This window comes from Labeo rohita, chromosome 20 (genome assembly GCF_022985175.1).
Source record: "Labeo rohita strain BAU-BD-2019 chromosome 20, IGBB_LRoh.1.0, whole genome shotgun sequence".
In the NCBI taxonomy this organism is placed as follows: Eukaryota; Metazoa; Chordata; class Actinopteri; order Cypriniformes; family Cyprinidae; genus Labeo; species Labeo rohita.
The window spans coordinates 19,686,746-19,710,417 of NC_066888.1; positions in this window are offsets into that span (position 1 = coordinate 19,686,746).

Sequence of the window (23,672 nt, forward strand, 5' to 3'; positions counted from 1 at the left end):
ATTTGGCCTAAATATCTCGTTTTTTTTTTCATTTAGTATTGCCCTTCAGAAGCTACAGAAGATAATTACATGTTTCCCAGAGGACAAAATAAGTTAAATTTACCCTGATCTTCAAATTCAAAAGTTTTCACCCCCCCGGCTCTTAATGCATCGTGTTTACTTCTGAAGCATCAGTGAGTGTTTGAACCTTCTGTAATAGTTGCATATGAGTCCCTCAGTTGTCCTCAGTGTGGAAAAGGATCTCAAAATCACACAGTCATTGTTGGAAGGAGTTCAAATACACAAAAAAGCTGAAAAACTATCACTAAAAACAAAACAGCTGTGGACCGTTGAGGTAACAACACAGTATTAAGAATCAAGTGTATGTAAACTTTTGAAAGGGGTCAACTATTATTTTCTCTTGTGGACTATATGCAAACATCTTTTATGTGAAATATCATATTTAGGTCAGTACTAAATAAACAATAGCATGCATTTTGTATGATCCCTCTTATTTTGGTCAAATAATTAACATTTTACAGATTCTGTAATGTGTATGTAAACTTTTGATTTAGAAAATAAAGCAGAACATTGGGTTAATAGGTGTCTAATGCTACCTGCTACTAAGTGTTCTTCAAAATTCTTCATATCTTTCTTTAACTTTGTAAATGTTGTTAAATAATTCACTGTATCAACTCTGTACCTTATAAACATGACTTTGTGGACTGATAAAAAGCTCTGTTTTCCTTTACTCTTGGAAGTTGTGTAAAGTCAGTCAATCAGATTAGATGCTGCCAGATTGAAAAAGTGCTTTCCAGTGTGCAATTAGTTTTTATTGTAGTCATAGAGGAAAATGTCCTTAAAATTTAGTCAATATTTTATCATGTCATATTCAGTAGTCCATTTTAAAAGTTAGTGTTACTTTTAAAAGTTTAGTAATCATCATGCTTTAGACTGCAGTTCATTTTTCATATTTTAAATTTAATACTTAGCACATTGCATTGTGTATAGTGTATTTCAGTGTGAGCTTCATGTTTGGACAAGCATGTCATTTTACCTGTGCATTAATTTCATTTTCTGAACTCTTTGATCTCATAAAGGATACATTTAATTTAGCTAATTAACCTGATAACATGTTGGGCAAATGTGTAATTTTAAATTTTTAATTTTTACTAACTATTACTTCAGTTTTATTTATTGTCAGAATCAGTGTTTCTGGCTCATCTTTAATATTGGTTATGAAATCAAACATTTACACTACTGTTCTAAAGATTGGGGACGGTGAGGTTTTTTTTAAAAAAAGGTAAACTACCAAGACTGCGTTTATTTGTGAAACAGTGAAAATGTAATACTGTGATTTTCATTTGTCATTATTTTAGCCATAACTCCAGTCTTCAGTGTCAAATGGTCCTTTAGAAATCATTCTAATATGTGATTTGCTATTTATAAAAAAAATTTCGGGATGTGTTGATGCATACAAAGTTTTTAAAGAGCATTTATTTGAAATAGAAATATTTTGTGACAGTATCTTTACTGTCAATTTTGATCAATTTAATGCACCCCGAACTGTATGGTTGCGTATGTCAGTAATTTGTTTGATTGGATTTACATTATGTGTGGATGCACTGTTGATCATCTGTTTACCATCTTTCATTTTAGATTAATTTTATCTCACGTCATCTTAAAAGCAACGCATTTGCATTGCAAAAGAACAACTGTAGCTTTCTCTCCCATTTCACTCTCTGCTTTTTCCAAAGCTGACCCCTGCTGATATATTAAGATGCATTGAGCTGAAGGTCATGTTTAGTCACATGACTACCAGCTTTGTGGGTGTACAAATCAATACGTGACATGTCGGCAGCAGGAGCGTCCTTGCCCATAGTGCGTTGAGCTCGGAGTGCTAAAGGTTAATGTACATTTGCTTTTCTCACAGTGGCATTGATTTACATCAGTGTAACATGTGAGAAACAGCACTGTTGGTGAAATGCAACAGCAGACGCTTGTCCTGCATTGGGAACAGAGAGAACCTCTATAACAGAGACTGTCAAAGGAAAGAGTGTAAAGCTGTGCCCTTGCATTATGACCTTTTCCTCTTTCGTTAGTATTGAGCGCCCATCTCCCCTTCGCCTGAACAGCAGCCGTCTGGGCTGCCCACTGCTCCAGTGTCATCCAGTCTGGCTCATGGATCTTTATTAAATGTTAATCAGCCTCCTACAGTCTCAACCTACAAGGTTTTTTACTCTCACTCCCTCTGTCTTCTTCACCCAGCTTTCTTCCTTTTGCATCTGTTTGAGAGCATTAGAATTTGCTTGATGTTGCCAAGTGTATTCATTTTAATCAGAAAATCATGATTTTAATCGCTGGTTCAATCTGGTTAGGTTAGCTGGTCTAATAGTGCTTGGTACAAACTATCAATTTTGTGATTTTAATCGCTTTACATTTTACGAAACAATATTGATTCTTAAATCCCAAGAATTGATTAGTCTAGATAGTTTTCATTTAATGAACGGAAGATTGTAGCACGCCTCCCATCCAATAAATTAAAAGTGACCCTGGACCACAAAACCAGTCATAAGGGTACATTTTTTGAAAGTGAGATTTATACATAAGGACAACATTCAGCCGAGATACAACTATTTGAAAATCTGAAATCTGAGGGTGCAAATCTAAATATTAAAAAAAAAATAGCTTTAAAATGGTCAAAATAAAGTTCTTAACAATCCATATTACTAATTATTTTTATATATATATATTTCAAACTTATTTGAACTTATAGATATTTTAAAAATATCTTCATGGAACATAATCTTTACTTAATATACTAATGATTTTTTGGCATAAAAGAAAAATCGATCATTTTGACCCATACAATGTATTTTTGGCTACTATCTACCCATGCTACTAAGACTGGTTTTATGGTCCAGGGTCACAAATAAGCTACTTTATGTTACTTTTGATATGTAAAAAAGTTTAAGATTTTGTCCATTTTATTACAGTTTTCAAACAATACGTGCCGTAACCACAAATTAATCATGGTTTTGCTACATTAACCATAGTTTAACCATGGTATTTGTCATAAAACTGTAGTTATACAAATGGTACTCATTACACCCAAAAACCATGGCTACTAAACTTTTACTATAGCAAAACCATGGTTAATTTTAATAATGCACGTATCAGCTTGTAAAAAATGTCACTTAAAGTCACATTTACCTTGGAAAAAAATATTCTGTGACCATACACTCATTAGTCAGCTAGAAAAATGAACTCTAGAGATCATTTTGCTAAATATAACCACCATATAACGCATTCATTGGAATTTTTACAGTTCTACGATGTTTAATTTATGTTTGAATAAATCTGTCAAGTTTTATGACAACACAATTTAAATGTTTATTGTTTGTATTTAAAAACACAAATTGGACTTGAAATATAATTATGTATTTGTAGCTTTATTATTATTATTTATAAAACTTAACTGAGTGTAATTTAGGCATTTGTATACAAATCAGTTAGTTTTAACCTTCAATATTATAATAATTAAGTGCCAACTGACTCCCATGTATATTTTACAGCATTAGTTGAGAGATTTTTTTTCCTTGAGAAAATTTGGCATGTACTGTACCTGATATATATATCCAAAATAATCTATACCAAAGCAAATTGAATCAGAAATCGAATCGAATCAAAATGTGACATCTTAATCTTCATAAATTAACACAATTTTGAAGCCTAAATACAATTGCCAGAAGTAAAAAGCTAAACATAGGCTATAAACAAATGTTTAAGTTAGAATATTGTGCAAGACTGTGATTGTAAACATAACAAAGTTGTGAAAGTGGACTACTGAGTAGATGAGTTTAAAATATATAAAAGTATCTTAAGCTTGTGTTAACCACAAACCTTATTTCGGGCATTTAATCAAAAACCCATTTAAAAACTCATTTGACTTTGGGACGAATAAACCTGAAGTGCTAAAATACTAACTCATTTTAAGGTTTTGGCCTACAAAAATACTCTTGCAGCACTCTATTGGCATGATTTGTACTGGGCAAAACTTAGACTTTGTCTGGTTCGTATTCAATAAGACAGATACATCTTGCTTCATTAACTGGCATTCAATGCAGTGTGTTCTTAATTTTTTTTTTATTATTATTATTTGTAGGTCTTGCTGGCAGATGTTGCAGCCTGGCGAGGACATCATCACACCAGCATCCAAACGCAACATATGCTGATGACCATTACTTTGGTCTTTTCGTCAGAGAAGTTTGAAAGGTTCAGGACTTATTAAAGCTCTCTTACCAACCAGTTTGGCATTAATACCATTTACGTCACTCTCATTCACAGCTTTTGTTGCAGTAGCTCTCCGCTCTGTGACTCTCCTCGCAGTAACTTCATTTCCTGGTGAATTCTGAACCACTTCCAAGCACAATGTTGTTTCAGTCTCGTCCAGATGACCGCCTGAGTTATTTCAGTGCGTGCGTACACCCACTCACCATCAGCACTATTCTACTGTAACACCTCCACTAATGATTCTTTCATGTAGCCGTAATGGTGTTGATTATACTGGCTAATTCTTGATTATTTCACAAGTGATTATCCTGATTTTGACACACAATTGTCATTTACATGCATCACGGTGGAAGTTGGAAAGCAGATATTTAAATCTATTTAGAGGTGTTTTTTCATAGAACGTTTTTACCCTGTTTTTAAATGCATATATAGAGGTTGTGTCATCTTAAAGATGCGTGTGTCTTTAAATGATACAGAAGGAAAGAAAGGGCGAGAGAGAAGGATCAGGGATGGTGTCGCTGCAGGGCTCCAGGGATTGATTGATGGCAGCCGTATTTACGCCATCAGGTTCCCTGTGTGGAGCCAAAATGGCTGCCTGTTCCCACCGTGAGTACAGGCGCCCCCCGCTGCCACAGTGAGCTAAAACGCACTCTGACTTAGAACCGTAATGAAAGAGAAATATGAGCAAAACTCACATTTTAAACTTCGAGAAGCAGGGGAAATTTGCTGTGATTCCATGCAGGTTTGTAGGTGCTATAAGGAAACATAGGCATTATGAAAGGCTTTTAAGCCTCACAGCACATTTGCATCAGAGTCTAATGAGGTTCCGTTATGAATAAATTAATGCTTGACGATTTGGGGGAATATTCTAATTGCGATTTTCTGCTAAAAATTGCAGCTGTGATTTACATTCTTTTTTTGTTTGTTTCTTAAACTCCTTTGTAGGGCTGCACAATTTAGGGGTGAGTGATATAACGGTAGACATGATTAACAAGTAGAAATTTGTCAAACTATCGTCTCTATTGCGGTTACATGCTCACGTGACGTTATTGTGCTACATGGTCACACAAACTTAACGTTTGCATGCGTTTTTAAGCATTGCAGTTTAAAAACAAGTGATTTTAAGCCATTAAAACGCAATCAGCACCAAAAGAGAACTTGTTTCACTATATGCGCAAGCTGTCCAAGAGACTGAAATAAACGTGCAACAGTATATTGGATCCAGGCAGCTCTTAAAGTGACAGCAGTTTTATATTCCTGCTGTCTGTCATTCATGTTAATCAAACAACAAAAGACAGAAAACCTCTCACTGCTCTTGACTAAATCACTTTTGTGATTCTTTTGTAAGAAAGAAAATATATTTAATTTACGCAGTGAAAAATCTGCATTGTTTTTATACATTTGATTTGTTTATTCAATGTAGCATTTTTTATTCATCTGTTTTATTCATCTGTTCTACTGTAGTTTTTACTGTAGTTACTGTAGTTTTTTCCGATTGAAATTAGTTTCTTATTCTTAATAATTCTTAATTTAATTGCTGACTCTTAGTCTTTTAATCGAAGATGTTCAGTGAACCTACTTTTTTTTTTTTTTTTTTTTTTTTTTTTAATTTAGGCTAGTATTAGTTTTTTGTGATATTGACATTGGTGACATGAATTTTGAAATTTCTATGGTATCATAATGACCTTATTTAAAGCAAAAATAACTATATTGTGATATATATATATATATATATATATATATATATATATATATCGTTACTGTGAAATAAAATTACTCATATCGTGATATAAGATTTTGGTCATATCACCCACCCCTAATTTGGCCAAAATTATATATAAATATGACTATATTTAATCTATATTAATGATGATAATGATTATAGTCATATTGATATGTAACCGAAACATTTATGCCAAATTGTGGAGCCCTACATTTTTATTTAGAAATAACATCAATCATAAATACATAAATAACTTTATTAAAGACATTTAACGAAAGCAGAAATATTATTATTGTAATATTTCACTGTAAAAAAAATCAACTTTAAATTTAAGCATGTATTAAGTATTTAAGAGACTTCTACTAATAATTTTGTTAATATTTAACTAATATTTAGAGGTGTCTTAATTTTAATGCAGGGAGTCCTAAAAGCTGGTTTGTGCTTCTCATTACTGGTTTGGGGAGATGATTGGTGTTCCTTAATGCATGTTGTAAGTGACCCAAACTTGCAGTGATGAGTGAACCAAGCTGCTCTGAGATGCTGAAAGCATTGGATCATGAGCTGTTTGTGTGTAAAAGAACACAGTGCTGTGCTTCACTCTGAAACACACAGCACATACATTTAATTAAACTGCAGCCTTTGCTAATCCATTTTATTTCGATGAATCGTGCCGCCTTAGTACTAATCAAACTACTGGGTTCCACTGCATGCACCGCTGCGTCCGAAACAAGGCCTGCGCATGGCTATATCACGGAAACAGAGAGGTACTGCCACTCCGGTTTGATTAAGCTTTAAAAGTTGCAACCGGCTCCGAACTGAAGTATATACAAACTGAAAGTGCAGCAGTCTTGGCGAGAGCTTCCTGTCATCAGTATTCCTCCTGTGGGGCTTCCTAGCCGCAGTTCCATGGTTATGCTGCAGTTAAGCACTCTCTCACTCTGTCTGTCGCTCTCTCGTTCTCCCTCTTCCAGTGACTGTCGGTTTGGGGGGTGGGAGAGAAGGAAGTGACCTACATAGCACCGTTCCCTCGCCTCGGCTGTCTTTTGCATTTCAAGGGATAATGAATAATTTACAGCTCCTCTCCCTCCCGTGAAAACGTGACAGCCTTCAATACAATTAACGAATTTAACAAGCCCCGGTGACAATCAGTGCACTGCCACTCAAAGGACCCGGATAGAGGCTTGGATCCAAGAGCCCGAGGCACATCACTGGGAAAAAAAAGGAGAGAGAGAGAAAATAACAGTGCCACAGGTGAGACTTTATTGGGAGCAGCTCACAGGAACCTCAGTGGGGCTGTGCAGCGCACAAACATCAGAAAGGTTTTTACTATTCAACACAACACCAGCTAGAGAGGAGTAAATGCTTTATTGCACGGCTACAGGAGAGTTACAGTCTGCTTTAGCGAGCATTGTTTGTTTCTGCTCATGTTTGTGCACTCGCATGACTCTGGCCACCAGGAACATTATCAGGTTCCTCGAAAAGGGATATAAATTTAAACCGTGCTTTCCGGTTGGAGTTCAGGCAAAGTCAAGGATCTATGCCAGTGTCACCACAGCCCACTGCCTCTCTAGATTCCAATTATACTGCAGTGGTTGGAGTACAGTTTCCGATTCGGAAACAAACACGCACACACTCGCGTCGTGCGCCGCGCACACACTGAATCGCTGGGGGAGTGTGTAATAGTTTTATCAGGGTGAGCACAGGCACACAAGTGCACTCCAGCCTGCAGCTATGGCTGGGCTCCATGGGAGAAAGTCAATTACGGCAGGATGAGCCAGCCCGGGGTGAACATATGGGAGAGAGATAACGCAGGCAAGATGGCCGCTACACACTCCCAGCAGCCCCCGGTGCCCAAGTGTCGCGTGCCGCTCTCTGCCCTCCTCCATATTTACCTCACACCGCAGCACCAAACAAAGACCATCTGGAGACTGTTGAACGCAAACGCAAATTCGTAGCAAAGCTCCTTTTTATTTGTCTGTGTGGGCTGATGAAGCAAAAATTAGAAGTTGGACCTTAAAAGATCCAGCAAGAATAAATTTGATGTTTCGGATGCTAGTGTCCTTACCAGGCTTCCTAATTATAAGAGTGATGTAGCTATCAGCTAGCTACTAGCTTGACTATCTATATCACAATGAGTGTGCTATGTTGTTTACCAGGGTAAAATTATCAACAAGTACGGCCCTTTTAAGCTAGTTGCTAGCCATATAATTCCCAAATCTAATTGGTTTTATTGTAGTAAAAGTGTAGTAACCATGTTTTTTTTGGCGTATTCCCTGTTGAAAAAAAAACCAGCATATGCTGGTGAGGTATGTTTTGAAGCATGGTAGCTGGTTTGAGCTGGTTTAAGATGGTCCTTAGTTGGTCATCCCTGGTGAAAAAAAAAAAAAAAAAAAAAAAAACAGCTAAAATCAGCCTAAGCTGGTTGGCTGGTTTCAACTGGTCATCCAGCCTGGTCTTAGCTGGTCAGCAGGCTAGTTTTAGAGGGGTTTTGGCCATTTCCTTAGCTGGAACACCCAGCTAAAACCAGCCTAGCCAGGCTGGGAGACCAGCTAAAACCAGCTACTTCCATCTTAAACCAGCCAACCAGCCTAGGCTGGTTTTAGCTGTTTTTTTCCAGCAGGTATTAGCTGGTTTAAGCTGGTCTGAGCTGGTTATAAGATGGTTATGAGCTGGTCCTGAGCAGGAGCTAGTTGCTTAGAACATTTTTAGGACCAGCACACAACCATCTTAGTAGCAGCTCAGGGCCAGCTTAAACCAGCTCATGACCAACTAAGGACCATCTTAAACCAGCTCAAACTAGCTGCCATGCTTCAAAACATACCTAACTAGTATATGCTGGGTTTTTTTTCAAGGCTGGTTTTGATAGGCTGGTTTTAGCTGTGTTTTTTTTTTCAGCAAAGATGAGCTGGTTTACGATGGTCTGAGCTGGTTCTAAGCAGGAGCTAGTTGCTTAGAACATTTTAGGACAAGCATATGACCAGTTTATACCAGCTCATAACCATATTATAACCAGCTCAGGACCATCTTAAATTGGGTCATGACCAACTAAGGACCATCTTAATCCAGCTCAAACTAGCTGCCATGCTTCAAAACATACCTAGCTAGCATATGCTGTTTTATTTCAAAGCTGGTTTTTCATTGGCTGGTTTTGAGCTGGTTTAAAATGGGCTGAGCTGGTTATGAGCTGGTCCTGAGCAGGACCTAGTTGCTTAGAACATTTTTAAGACCAGCACTTGACCAGCTTAAACCAGTTTATAATCAGCTCAGGACCACCTTAAACCAGCTCTTGACCAACTAAGGACCAGCTCAAACTAGCTGCCATGCTTCAAAACATATCTAACTAGCATATGCTGTTTTTTCCAACAGGGTTGATTACCATTTGTGTAGTTTTCCTACAGATACCATGTTTAAATTATGGTTGGTGTTGCAAAACCATGGTTAAATAGTGGTTACCATGATTAAACTAAAGTAACTTTTTTTTTTTGGTTTTATTTTATTTGTTTTATAATCTGGTCTGTACTGTAGTTGTTAGCTGGTCTTGCTAGCACAAACCTGCTTGAACCAGGATTGCCATTTATGCTGATCTAACTTGTTTTGTTTTTTCAGCACGGAATTATTCAGTGTCTTGACAACCGGGGTATATCCCGAGGCCTGAATATTTGGATGCTTAGCTGATAGTCTAATAATAATAACAATTTCAGTAGCTTTAGCACTTGTGCGCTTAGAAACCATCAAGCTTTGCTGCGTTGTGTAACCGAGGAGAAGGTCTTTGTTCTTCTTTGCTTTCTTGTTTGTTTGTGGGTGACAGACTGAGTTGCGATTCACTGCACATCTCATCATAGCCAGCTCTCAAACAATTATGACGAGAGAGGATGAGAAGAGAGTTGGATTCTCTCTCTCTCATCCTCTTTTTTTCTGTTTGTCTCTCGTGCATACATGGACACAAACCCGTTCCAGTCCTCACACACTTATCCCTGTTAAACGGACACAGAGAGCTGCCCGTTGGCACAGCGAACAAAGTGGTGGGGGGCTTGACAAAAATACCCTCTTCTGCAAAACCTTAAGTTCTTCGCTGCTTTGGATTAGCCGTCTTCCATTTCATACTGTGCCTGATGTAGATTGCTCCTACAACAGAAAACAGGGAGAGAGGAGGGGGGGAAGCGGAGAAAAGAAAAGCAGCACGTCAGAGCGCGAGTCTGTCAAAAAGCAATCAGCAGCGTGAGTGCCTCGCCTCCTGCAGACCGCTGATTATGGCATTAGGCTGAGCCCAATTCTTCCCCTTGTGAGGCAAATCATTCCGCCTGCAATAAAGAACTCTGAGACAAAGGAGAAGTTAATTAAGATTAATTAACTTTTTTTAATGACGCCTGTACACTAGAATTTGTGCGTGTGGCCAAAGGCGTTTTCAAGTATACTGCCATACCTTCATATTGTTCTCTGCCATTTTCCCTCCCTTCCTCCCTCTCTTTTCTCTCTGCTTACCTTTGTTTTATTCCAGTTATCACCCCTTAGTTTTATTGGGCTGTAAAAAGACTCTCAAGGACGCATAACTAGTTAAAATCTGCATTGCTATAAATCTGCTTTGCCACGTTCCTTCGTATTTCTACTTTGTCTGCTTCACAGTCTTGGAATGTTCCTCCACAGGCTTTAATGTGCGTGTGTTCAGAGCATCCTCAGTGCTTTTAATGAGCCCACAGCACTGTAAGAGCAGTAAAGGCAAATGAGACCCTCCAGCTTATTCCCCCTTTTCTTGTGCTTTCTTTCCTCATGGTCAGCTGAGAGTGCTTTCTGGAACACTGCAGGCTCAGAGAGATCATTCTCAAGCAAAAAGCACACCAGACAAATTTTATTTGAGATCTGCATTGTGGTGCATGGGCACATGATGTGAAACACATGGCCTTAGTTGGTATTTATGATTTGCTTTCCAGTAAATGTATCAAAAGATTATTAAAAATGTAAACTGTGTATACACTACCGTTAAAAAAACATGGGATCAGTAAAGATTAAGCAAGAAAGCATAAAATTAATCGAAAGTGACAGTGGAGACTACTTCGTTGCCAAAAAAAAAAAGATATTAAGGTGCACAATTATTTTTAGCATTAATAATAACTTAAAAACTTTCTTTAGCAATACATTAGCATATTAGAATGATTTCTGAAGGATCATGTGACACTGAAGACTGGAGTAATGGCTGCTGAAATTCAGTTGTCTTATATTATAATAATATTTCACAATATTTTTTTTTTTTTTTATCAAACAAATTTATCCTTCGTGAGCATAAGAGAAAAAGAAAAACATTACTGGCCCTGAACTTTTGAACAGTATATATGCAATTCAAATATATTATTACTCTAAATATTAATTAGATATGTTTATTAGTTATCTTTCAAATTATATTCTCTCTCTCTCTCTCTCTATATATATATATAAACTGTCAGTTTGCATATGTGACCCTGGACCACAAAACCAGTCATAAGGGTCAATTTTTTGAAATTGGGATGATTTATAGATCATCTAAATAAATAAGCTTTCCATTGATGTATGGTTTGTTAGATTAGGACAATATTTGCCCGAGATCAACTATTTGAAAATCAGGAATCTGAGGGTGCGATAAATAAATAGATAAATAAAATAAAATCTAAACATTGAGAAAATCTCCTTTAAAGTTGTCCAAATGAAGTTCATAGCAATGCATATTACTAATCAAAAACTGAGTTTGATATATTTACAGTAGGAAATTTACCAAATATCTTTATGGAACATGATCTTTACTTAACGTCATAATGATTTTTGGCATAAAAGAAAATTTGATCATTTTGACCCATACAATGTTTTGTTAGCTACAAATATACCCATGCTACTTACGACTGGTTTTGCAATCTATGGCTACATATCATTAAAATATATAATTATATAATATAAAGTTATGTTTTGTTATTAAATTATGTAATTTGTGATTAAAACCAAAAAAAAAAAAAAGTTTACTGAACTCATTATGTAATTTACTGTTGAAATTTCTTTAAATGGTACTTCTTTATATTATTATGCCAGGTACAATTTTTAGACAATGTAGTGCACATAAAAACAGAAATAGCTGAGCTATACGAGATGCTGTTTGTGTTTTGTTTATTTCCATCCACACATTAGGACCCCCGATAACAGTTTTCCAGTGTTTATTTGCCACCGCTCTCATCTACCAGTTCTCAGCCCAACGGACTGTCCAAGATGAGAAAAGCCTTCAGAGGAAAACGGATTTTGAGTTGCCTGTTATTTCTGAAATCTTTCCTTAATGGCTTCCCATCATTCGATGTCGTAGTTCGACAACATTTCGTGCAATTATTCAGCTTGTGCTGTTTTTGATCATTTCACTCTTCCAATCCTGTTCCAATGAGCAAAAGAGAGAAGGAAGGAGAGAAATGATGTGTGTGTATGTGTGTGTGTTTGTGTTCATGCCTGTAGGGGGCTGGGACAGCCGCTGCACCCCAGTGTGCCTGCTGCTGCTTTACATTCTGCCGGTGTAGGCTGAGTCTCACACAGCAGCAGTAGCAGCCAGCCAGCCATGCACATCCCTCATTCAGCCTGGCTTCTCATTTATCAGCTCACTCAACCAGCAATCTCTCTCTCTCTCTCTCTTTCGTTCCTAAATATCCTCTCTTTCTGTTCCCATTGTTCTAAACCTCCACATGCATCACCGTGTGTGCGGCTGTGTGTGTGTGTGTTCATGCCTGTATAAATATTCAAGTCTCTTTCACTCGGTTGATTCCTATTTCACAGAAAGGAATTCTAACATTACTGCCCCCTTGAGGACAGACAAAGCAATTACTCGATATGTTTCTTTTATTAAACATTCTTCCATTCTTCCTCAGCAGAGCGCAGTGTTATCCAACGCGAGCTCTTGCTTTGCTGCAGGCGGCTCCGTCCCAAACCTCAGCCCTATCTTGAGCGAACATCACACAGCCGAGATGAAAAAGAGGGAAATCGATGCAGGGGAGAGCGCGCCGTGTAGAGAGCCTGGCTTTGCTTTGATCGAAGGTTGACTGACAAGACCTTCAGCCCTGTGATCTCCGGCATGATGAAGGGCCGGAGCCGTGGTGGCGCAACAACGTGTGTTTGTTGTATTTCGTGCGTTGTAGGTTTTGTGTGTTTGCGTCTATATGCTTTTGCAAAAATATTTACTTCAAAAACTAGTGAGCCGCCTACGGATGCGGTATTTTAAAACTTTATAGGCGCTCTCCTGACACAAAGTCTTTTTCAAAAGGTCATCATAATTATGCTGCCGCCTAAGATACCATCTTTAGGCCAAATTTTAAAGCGGATACTATTCTTTGCATGAAAGACAGAAATTAAATAAATACAAATAATATAAATAAATAAAAACAGAGCTGGTGTTGTTAAAGGAATAGTTCACCCAAAAAAGAAAATGCTCTCATCCTTTGCTCAGCTAAATGGTTTTGGTTCCCATTGTTTTCCATTGTATGGACAAAAATACAATGGAAGTGGAAGGGCACCAAAATTGTTTGATTGTCGGCATTCTTTAAAATATTCTCTGTTGCCTTAAGCAGAAGAAAGAAATGCATACAAGTTTGGAAAACATGAGGGCAGGTAAATGATGACAGTTTTTTTTTTTTAAATTTTAGGTGGACTGTCTCTTAAATTAAAACTATTTTAAAAAAAGCTCAAATAAAATATTAATGAAAAATTTAACTTAAAAAAAAAATTAATGAAAATTAGAATGTTGCCTTGGCAACTAACTGAGAAAAAAAGTAGAAGTTGATGTAAAATTAATAAAACTAAAACTGGAAATAGAAAAACTAAATGAATAAAACAAACTAAAGTTAACATGAAGACTGGAAATCTAAAATAAAAGCTCATTTAAAAAATAAATAAAATATTTATATACTGTAATAGTATACTTCCCATTGTCTTCCATTGCATGGACAAAAATACAGTGAAAGTCAAGGGCAGCAAGATTGTTTGGTTATCAAAATATTAAAATATTTTCTTTTGTGTTCAGCAGGAGAATTTATTTATTTTATTTTTTTGGTAATTTAAATTAAGCTGAAATAAAATATTAAATGAAAACTTATAATAAAAATGAATGTAAATGAAAATTAGAAATGTTGCTTGGCAACTTATTGTAATTAAATAAGTTAAAGTTGAAGTAAAAATAATAATACTAAAGTAAAAATGATTTTAAAAAAATATTTTAAAAAAATTCTAAAACAAACTAAATTTAAAATGAAAGCAGAAAATCACAAATAAACGCTTTATTAAAAAAATAAATAAATAAAATATTTATATTTATATTTATAATATACTTCCCATTGTCTTCCATTGCATGAACATAAATACAATAGAAGTCAATGGGCAGAAAAACTGTTTGGTTATCAACATTCTTTCAAATATTTTATTTTGTGTTCAGCAGAAGATATATATATATATATATATATATATATATATGTATATATATATATATATGGTAATTTAAATAGAGCTGAAATAAACTATTAAATGAAAAACTTAAACTTAAAAAAAAGAAAATGAAAATTAGAAATGTTGCTTTGGCAACTAATTGCAATTAAATAAGTTAAAGTTCAAGTAAAATTTAAAAAAAAAAAATGAAACTAAAACAAACTAAATTTAAAATGAAAACAGAAATTCTAAAATACACGCTCAATTAAAAAAAAATAAATAAATAAAATATTTATATACTGTAAAAGTATACTTTCTATTGTCTTCCACTGCATACAGGTTTGAAACAACATGAGGGTGAGTAAATGTTGAGAGAATTTTCATTTTAGGTGGACGATCATTTCATAGGTGAACTGTTCCTTTGACTAAAATTAAAACTTTTTTTTTGTAATTTTAATAAAAGTGAAATAAAATATTTATAAAAAATTAAAATTAAACAAATGGAAATTAAATGAAAATCAGAAATGTTGCCTTGGCAACTAATTTAATTTAAATAAGTTGAAGTTAAATTAATAATACTAAAACTGGAAATAGAAATAAATGAAAGCTAAATTGAAATTCAAATAAAAATGATTAAAAAAAATTACTAAAATAAACTAAAATTAAAATGAAAACTAAAAAAAACTCATTTAATATATATATATAATAAAAATAAATATATATATTTAAAAATAAATAAATATATAAAAATAAATAAATAATATGTAATAAATGTAAGTTAAATGTAACACATTTATTTCCATTTTATTTGTATGCCTAATAGTAATTTACACTGTTTAGCAACATGCTGATGTTAAACTCTATTGAAATTAGTCGTCGACTCTCTCATTCAGAGCGCTGTTTGTGTTGCTTCTCCACTGGGTTGTAGACATTCGGGTAGCTAGCCTACAGCACTATTGTATAGCCTACATAACAATAAAATTGTCCACAAACATACAACTGGCACAGCCAGGCGGGTCAGGACAAGCCTGTACTCTCTCCTCTTGCCTTCCCTTTTTCAGACGAGTACATGGGGGTGTGAGACAGAGGGCTCTGTCTGCATCTAAAGCCTGCTGGGAAAGGCCGTACTCTCATCTCCCACACAGCAGAATGCATATGCACCAAAATCCTCTTCACTTTAAAACAACCTTCCCCTTCAGCCTCCTCCGGTACTCCCGACGGGGGAGGGAGTGAAGTTTACGGTCGTCTGATGAAGCGTGTCCTCTGGTCTACCTTTGCTGGGGATGGTGACCTCCACTGAGGCTCGAGAGATGCCTCGGCCCAGAGCATTGTGGGTACTCTAAGACTGAGTGACACACACAGCATGGAAGCACAGGCGAGGAGCTTTGCTGAACCTTGTGATCCATGTCACTGCCTCGATGGGACACACACACAGATATAAACCCACTGACATTACAGCGGACCGATGTTTACATACAAGAGTTTTCAGCTGAAAAGCTACATTACCACTGAAAGAGTGAGCATGATGCATTGTGGTTCGGAAGATTCATTCTGTGATTTTTATTTTCTACCAAGCTTAAAGGGGTAGTTCACCCAAAAATTAAAATTGCCCCATGATTTACTCACCCTCAAGCCTCAAGTGTATATGACTTTCTTCTTTCAGACAAATATAGTCAGAGTTATATTTAAAAATGCCCTGGCTCTTCCAAGCTTTATAATGGCAGTAAATGGGTGTTGAGATTTTGAAGTCCAATAAAGTGCATCATAAAAGTACTCCACGCAGCTGCAGTGGGTTAATAAAGGATTTCTGAAGCAAATCGATGGATCATCACCAATAAAATCTGAGAAGAACTGCCTCATAAACATAGTTCCTCATGCTCCAATAGGGTTAAAAAAAGCTTATTTTTCAGGGTATATCAGCCAGTGCACATGCGCAGTACTAAGCGCAGGTTTTAGAACGCTGACTGTTTCTATAGCAACCAGCAACCAGGCTATTTCATTAAGAAGGCGGAAGTCAGAATAATTCCATTTCACCATATAAAAATGAGGTTGCTACAATATTTACAGATATTACTGATTTTAATAATGAACAAAAATTTACATCTGCATCCTAACCCAAGCTACTATCAAATTTGTATTTCTAAGAGACAAAAGAGTTATATTATTATTAATATTATGAGGCAACACAAACCTGTTTCTTGATTTGAAACAATATTACTCATTAAAACATGCAGAACTAAGAATTTTTTTAAAGATATATATTTTAAGGAAAAATGACTGGGAAAAGTGTAAAGAATTAAAAAAACATGACACGTTTGTCATGTTCTGACCTTAAAGAATAGTTTAAAGCCACAGTTAACATCTGTTTTTTACAACTTTTCACAAATATGCCTTTAAAATTGAAAAAATAAAAAAATGACAGTTATTGTGATCATTACTGATATCGACTGATATGAAATAAATTATCATGATAATGCTTTTGGCCATATCGCCCAGCCCTACTTGAGGGTGAGTAAATCATGAAATTATACAATTCCATTTTAATATGTTTACTTTAGCTATTTGTTTCAGCATGCTATAATAATATAATATTTATATATGTTTCCTAACAGGTCTCCCAAATACTGCAAATGCCTCTTCAGTCCTCCTTCTGTATTCCAGTGTCTGGGAGAAAAAAAAACAGGTAGTCCAAAGGCCTCACTTATAAATATCTGCATGTTAAATTGTTATATGCGAAAATGACGCACTTCACCTTTAAATTAATTTTACATTTAATGCTTGAAACGCTGCTTTCAGTGTGTCTGCATGATCATAAACGTCATATACACCAGGAAACAGACAGAACCGTTTAGGACTCCTGGTTTCAGACATATGACGTGGGTCATTTCGAGCTCTTTAACCTTGCATTCAGGCACCTCTAAATACCGTGGGCAAGAGTCTCACACACAATCAAAAGACTGAGTCAGTGGCATTACTGCAATTATCCAATTAGCCGCCGCATGTATTAGTCAGTGTGCACCTTCACTGTTTGAGCACATATGGCTGTTGAATGAGACTCCATGGTGCTGCTTAAACCTTCTTCACACATAGCAGACAGACACAGGGAGGGGCTCCAGAGCTTAGGGTTAAATTAAATATATGCTCCAGGCTTTATGCAAAATGCTTTCCTTTTTTAAAAACTTGAAAAACAGCTTGAATGTACAACTAGCACAGGTGATAAAAGAGTGGTTTTATTCCTCCATGTTGTCTGCCTTACTCCAGCTCTTCCAAATCTGCTGAAACGACAAACATATGTTTTGTTTTGAATAGTGGTGCACAGAAAATATGTGTTCCCGACCCAAAGGTTCTAAATTTTTTTTTCTTCAGAATCATGTGTCCCTTATGGAGCAAACAATCTCAGAATGCATTGCAGAGAGTGTATCCAAGATGGTGAAGGTGAGTGGAACGATGATTACATTCAGTTATGTTTTATTTAGTAGTGAAATTTATCTATAAGATTATTATCCAGTACACTGCAAAAAAATTAAACATTTTAAAAGTCTTGTCTTGATATGCCTTATTTTACAGCAAAAATATCTAAAAATCCTTAAAACTATAAATTTACAGATTTTTAAAAAGTTGTTTTTAACTTTATACTTGAGAATCTGAAATGCAGTAAGACAGAACTTACTTTTACTTCTTTTATAAAAATAGGTGCAAATGTCTTATGCAGTGTTGCTTCCTAAATAAATGTATTTTTAAATATTTTTTTATGGATTTTTGGGTATTTTAACTGCAAAACAAGACATTATTATATTATGTTATATTATATTATATTATATTATATTATATTATATTTATTATAAAAAAAGTAAAATGGCAAAGTAAGTGTATTTCTATGTATTTGCGATTAAAGTTTATTGAGGCTTTAAACAAAAATATAGTTTCTTTCTTTTTTTTTACATCAGTTTTTTTTTCTTTCTTTTTTTTAGGGTTAGGGTTAGGGTTAGGCTCATATAGTGTAATATAGACAGAATATGTATTAAAAAAAACACATTTTTCACACAAAAATATGCAATTTGATGCAGTTGTTGATATTTATATGGCTGAAAACTAAGGTAATGTAAATCAGTGTTTTAGTATTTTGTATATCATATATGATGGAACACCAAAGTTTATTAAAATCAGTTGTGAATCGAGCCACCCATGCTATTGTATGGAGTGTTATCGTGTAGAAAATCTAAAATTTCACCAAAATGGCTAGGTCTGTGGTGTGACTTGGTCAATCATCTTAGGCTGGTGGATCTGCTTTTACCAACAAAGCGAACAGCATAGCTATGACAGTACTACATCTAGACCAGCATGGACCAACCTTGAAATTCATACTGGTCTGTGTTGGTCTTTTCAGTAGGGAACCTAAAGAGGGATTCGTGTTACAAAGGTGACAAGGAGGTGCTGGATAAAGCAGCATTTGTGTGGATGCTTGCGAACCATCTGCGCCCCCTCCCCTGCTCTCCAGCTAAGCGGCTGCACTGCAGACTGTTAAAGACCTGGGCTTTCTTCTCATATCTGAACCCTGCACTAACGCCCTTTCTTTCTCTCCCTGCCTCATTCTCTCTTTCTCGCTCTTTCCAGCTTTGCTTTTAACTCCACGCTGGTGGAGACTGTTTGTTGACACTGAGGCATATCGACAGAGATGTGTGAATGACAAACCGTGCTGTGGGTTTCTCTGCTTTCCTCCTCCTCTCTCTCTCTCTCGCTCTCTTTTTCGCGCTCCTTTTCTCCCTCTTTCTCGCACTCATTTTACTCTCTCTCACGCCTCTTAGCCCCCTCTTCGCTATCTCTCTCTCTTTCTCTCTCTCCCTCCGTCTCTGCGAGATACATTATTCAAGCCAGGCAGTTAAAGTAGGTCACACCGCCATAGCCTTCAAACACGCCTGGATTGGGGAGGTAGCAGAGGCATGTGCACGCACACAAATATACACACACAACACGTTCTCGCGCACACAGAGGTGTTGTCTCTCCAACTCCCTTGTTCTGAATCTTCACCAAACCACTGATTGATGTGTGCACAAAAACAGGGCAATAGTGCAGGCATGAGAGCGGGTGTGTGTGTTTGTGCATGTGGAATCTCCAGTTGCTGCAAAAAGAAGAAGGTTAATTTGACTACAGCAAAGAAATTATGAAGATCCATCCATGTCTATCGCTTTTCCCATCAGTCTATCCATGTCTGTCTATCGCTCTGTCCATCCATCCATCCATCCACCCACGTCTGGATCCATCCATCTATCCATGTCTTTTTATCATTCTGTCATCCATCCATCCATATTTCTTTATCAGTCGATCTGTCTGTCCATTCATCCATCCATGTCTGTCTATCAAACGGTCCATCCAACCATGCATGTCTATCTACCGCTTTGCCGTCCATCCATCCATGTCTGTCTATTGCTCTGCCCATCCATCTACCCATTCATCCATCCATCCATGTCTATCTATGAATCTGTCATCCATCCATCCGTATATATCTGTCGCTCTGCCAATCTATCCATCATCCATCCATCCATGTCTTTCTGTCACTCTGCCCATCCATCCATCCATCTGTCGATCTATCACTCTGCCCATCCATCCATCTGTCTGTCTATTGCTTTGCCCATCCATCCATCCATCCGTGTCTGTCTATCGCTCTGCCCATCCATCCATTCATTCATCCATCCATGTCTAGCTATCAATCTGTCATCCATCCATTCGTATATATCTGTCGCTCTGCCAATGCATCCATCCATCCATCCATCCATCCATGTCTTACTGTTGCTCTGCCCATTCATCCATCTGTCGATCTATCACTCTGCCCATTCATCCATGTCTGTCTATTGCTTTGCCCATCCATCCATCCATGACTCTCTATCGTTTTGCCCATCCATCCATCCTTGTCTGTCTATCAATCTGTCATCCATCCATCCGTCCATCCATCCATCCCTCCATCCATCCGTCCAGTCATCCATCCATGCGTCCAGCCATGTCTGTCTATCAATTACTCATCCATCCATCCATCTATCCATCCATTCATATCTATCTGTCGCTCTGCTAATACATTCATTCATCCATCCGTCCGTCCATCCATGTCTTTCTGTCGCTCTGCCCATCCATCCATCTGTGTTGATCTATCACTCTGCCCATCCATCCATCCATCCATCCATCCATCCATCCATGTCTTTCTATTGCTTTGCCAATCCGTCCGTCCATCCATCCAGCCATCCATGTCTGTCAGTCCATCCATCCACATCAGTCTATCCATCCATTCATCCATCCATCTGTTCATCCATGTCTATCCATTCATACATGTCTGTCCATCCATCCATCCATTCATCCATGTCTATCTGTCCATGTCTGTCTGTCCATCTATCCATCTATTCATCCATTCACCCATTCATCTCTCTGTTTGTCTATCCACCTACAGTTTGCTCTGCTGTTAATGCTGTGTCTGTGTACATACACATACTGTATGCATGTATATATACTTATATATAATGTATATGTGTGTGGGTGTGCATTTCTGATGAATTCTGTACACTTAAAAAAAAAACGACACCGACTGAAAGAAAAACTTCACATTCTTTCACAAAGAAGACAACAATTTGTTCTGTCTAACAATGACTTCCTGTTTACAAAGCTTCATATGCTTTCTCCAATACCATTCACAGTAGAACCGAGCCAACGCAAGCTATAATCATAAGAAAAACGCAATATGGTGGATGAAACAGACATAGGAAGACACTCACACACATATCCAAACACACACACACACATACAATGGAATGCTAAGACCAGCACCTGTCACTGTCACATGGTATCCAAACCCAAAGCTGATGATGGCAGTTCGGTGAATGGATCTGAACCACCCTGCCTCAGCCAACCCCTCACACCTCTGACACACTCTACCCTTTCTCTCCACCTCTCTGCAGCAAATGAGTGTGAGAAACGCTCCCTCCTCTCTCCTCCATCATCATCTCTCCAGCAGGCCATCTGTCAGCGCTAATGAATGCACACTCATTTGCATGGCTGATGAGCGCTCCTCGTTTGGCGCAGCCTGAACGGAAGGTCGCGTTCTGTCGCTTCTGCAACAGCAAATTTTGGCAGCGAGCGAGGAGAGAGAGCGAGAAAGCGAGGCAAAGACCTACAGAGAGATTAATGATGAAGGAGATGGCGAGAGGAAAGAGAAAGAATCGTGAAAACAGATCCGTAGAAGATCTACATCTTTGTTACAGAACGGTTTTTACACGCCTCCGATAATTTATATTCGTTATGCGAGTGTTGCTTTTCTCTTTTGCTTCATATATGTATTTTTATGCATGTGTTGATCTAAGTCACCGCGAGTAGGCCCATGTGTATGTGTGTGTGCGTGTGTCTGTGCGTGAGTGTGTCACAGCCCTACACACCGTCTGTGGAAATAAATCAGCTCCTATGAGGCTTCCCAGCCTATCACAATGCATTTGTCTCTTCCACTAGGGAAGACATGTCTGCACCCCTCCGTTCCTCTCCCTCGCTGCCTCAGCTCTTTCCCTTAGCGTGTATGTGTGTGTGCGTGTGTACATGTCTCCTCCAGTCTCCTCTCCTCCCAGCCTCCCCTGCCTTTCTCCTTTAATTACCGCTCTTTCCTCCCTCCACCCACCCCGACCCCCCCTCCACCCCCAAATCCCTTGCTCTCCGTGGCAGAGGCTGCTCTCGTTCCCCCTGCCTCTTTCCGCCTGTCTCCTCGTTTCCCACCACAAAGCCTGCTTCTCCTGGTCCTATAGCAGTGTTTTTCATTTTCTCGGGTTTAGGATTAAGAATTTGATTTCTGATCCCATCTCCCGCAGAACGTCGAGATCTGTTGGATCGGAGGGTCCAGACAGGCTCCTCCAAGCACTGCGGCTGAGAGAGCCTCATTATTGGTGTGATTTGAACGCGCGTGTGTGCGCGAGTTTGTGTGTACGCTCACGACTGCGTTCGGAGTTTATCGATCTGTCTGTTTTTCCAGGCAGACAAGGCGTAGGCCATTCTAAGAAACCCACTACGGCACGTGCACATTGAGCGACGCGTGTCGCATGTTCCCCGCTTCAGAGAAAGCCGGGAACGTAGTCACAATGGTTAGCCTTGCTTGTGAATACTGAAAGCGCAGACACGGGTTCTGGGATATCTGCCAAGTACATATGCATTTCGTCTAATGGGAGTCTGCTCTCATATGCGTAATTGCCACAGGGTTGCGTTTCACGCCGGCCCCACTCGAGCAATGCCCATGAGGAACAGCACCCTTCACGCCTGTCCCCAGCACCGGCGTTTTAGACACTCTCCCTTTCCATTAATTAGCTTCTCCATTTTCTGTTGGCCACTCTGACATTTTCCTGCTGCTAATTCACTGATTAAACCTATTAACGTGATTAGGGAGGCATTTCCAAGACAGCTGCCATTATATGCGCCACACCGTTGAGAGACAACCAGGCTGCCTTGTTTTTGTAGGGTTTGCTTGAGAGAAGACTGGCGGAAAAAAATCAGAAATGAACTGCAATCTCTGCTGTATTTCAGCACCAGGAGCTGTCCAGCATGTTCTTGGTTTCAGCACCAGGAGCTGTCCAGAGTTCCCCCTGCTTTCAGCACCAGGCGCTGTCCGCTTGTGTTTCAGCACTTGGGGATCTCCAGATTCTGCAAAAAGAGAGACATAACAATGTTGGTTGTCTTAAAATGCTTTTAAAATCCTGTCAAATTGGTTCAATTTCATGCTCATCCTTCTCGGTTTTGATTAAAAATAGAACCCAGCTAAATCAATGGAGATTTTATTGAAAGTGTTCGTAAATGAAGCCATTGTCAACAGGGATTTCAAGCAGACGTAGCCGTTGTATACCACGGTGTTTGCTTAATTTTCAATGAGGCACATTTTACTGGCACATAATTCATATTCTATATCAAATACAGACACCCACACTGCTGCACACGCTAGCGCGCTCATATGGCTTTGTAGACTCTGTAGTCTGTGGGGAGAGCAGAGCAGGGAGTGACTAGAAACAGACTGTCTACAGCTGAATTAATATGGGAGACACTGATTAAGGTTATACATTTCCACCCTGCCCTTTGTTCTCTGGCTTCGGGCAGACCGGGTTTGTTTATTTTGCGAAACAGTTCCTTCTTCCTTTCGTTTTTTGGCCCAGCAGCCTGCGTGCCTCCTAAGCCGAGGGTCCGTGCTGTCTGTTTGTCTGTCTGTCGGTCAGAAGAGGTGGGTAAGTCTGGCTCTGCATGCTCTACACTCGCTGCT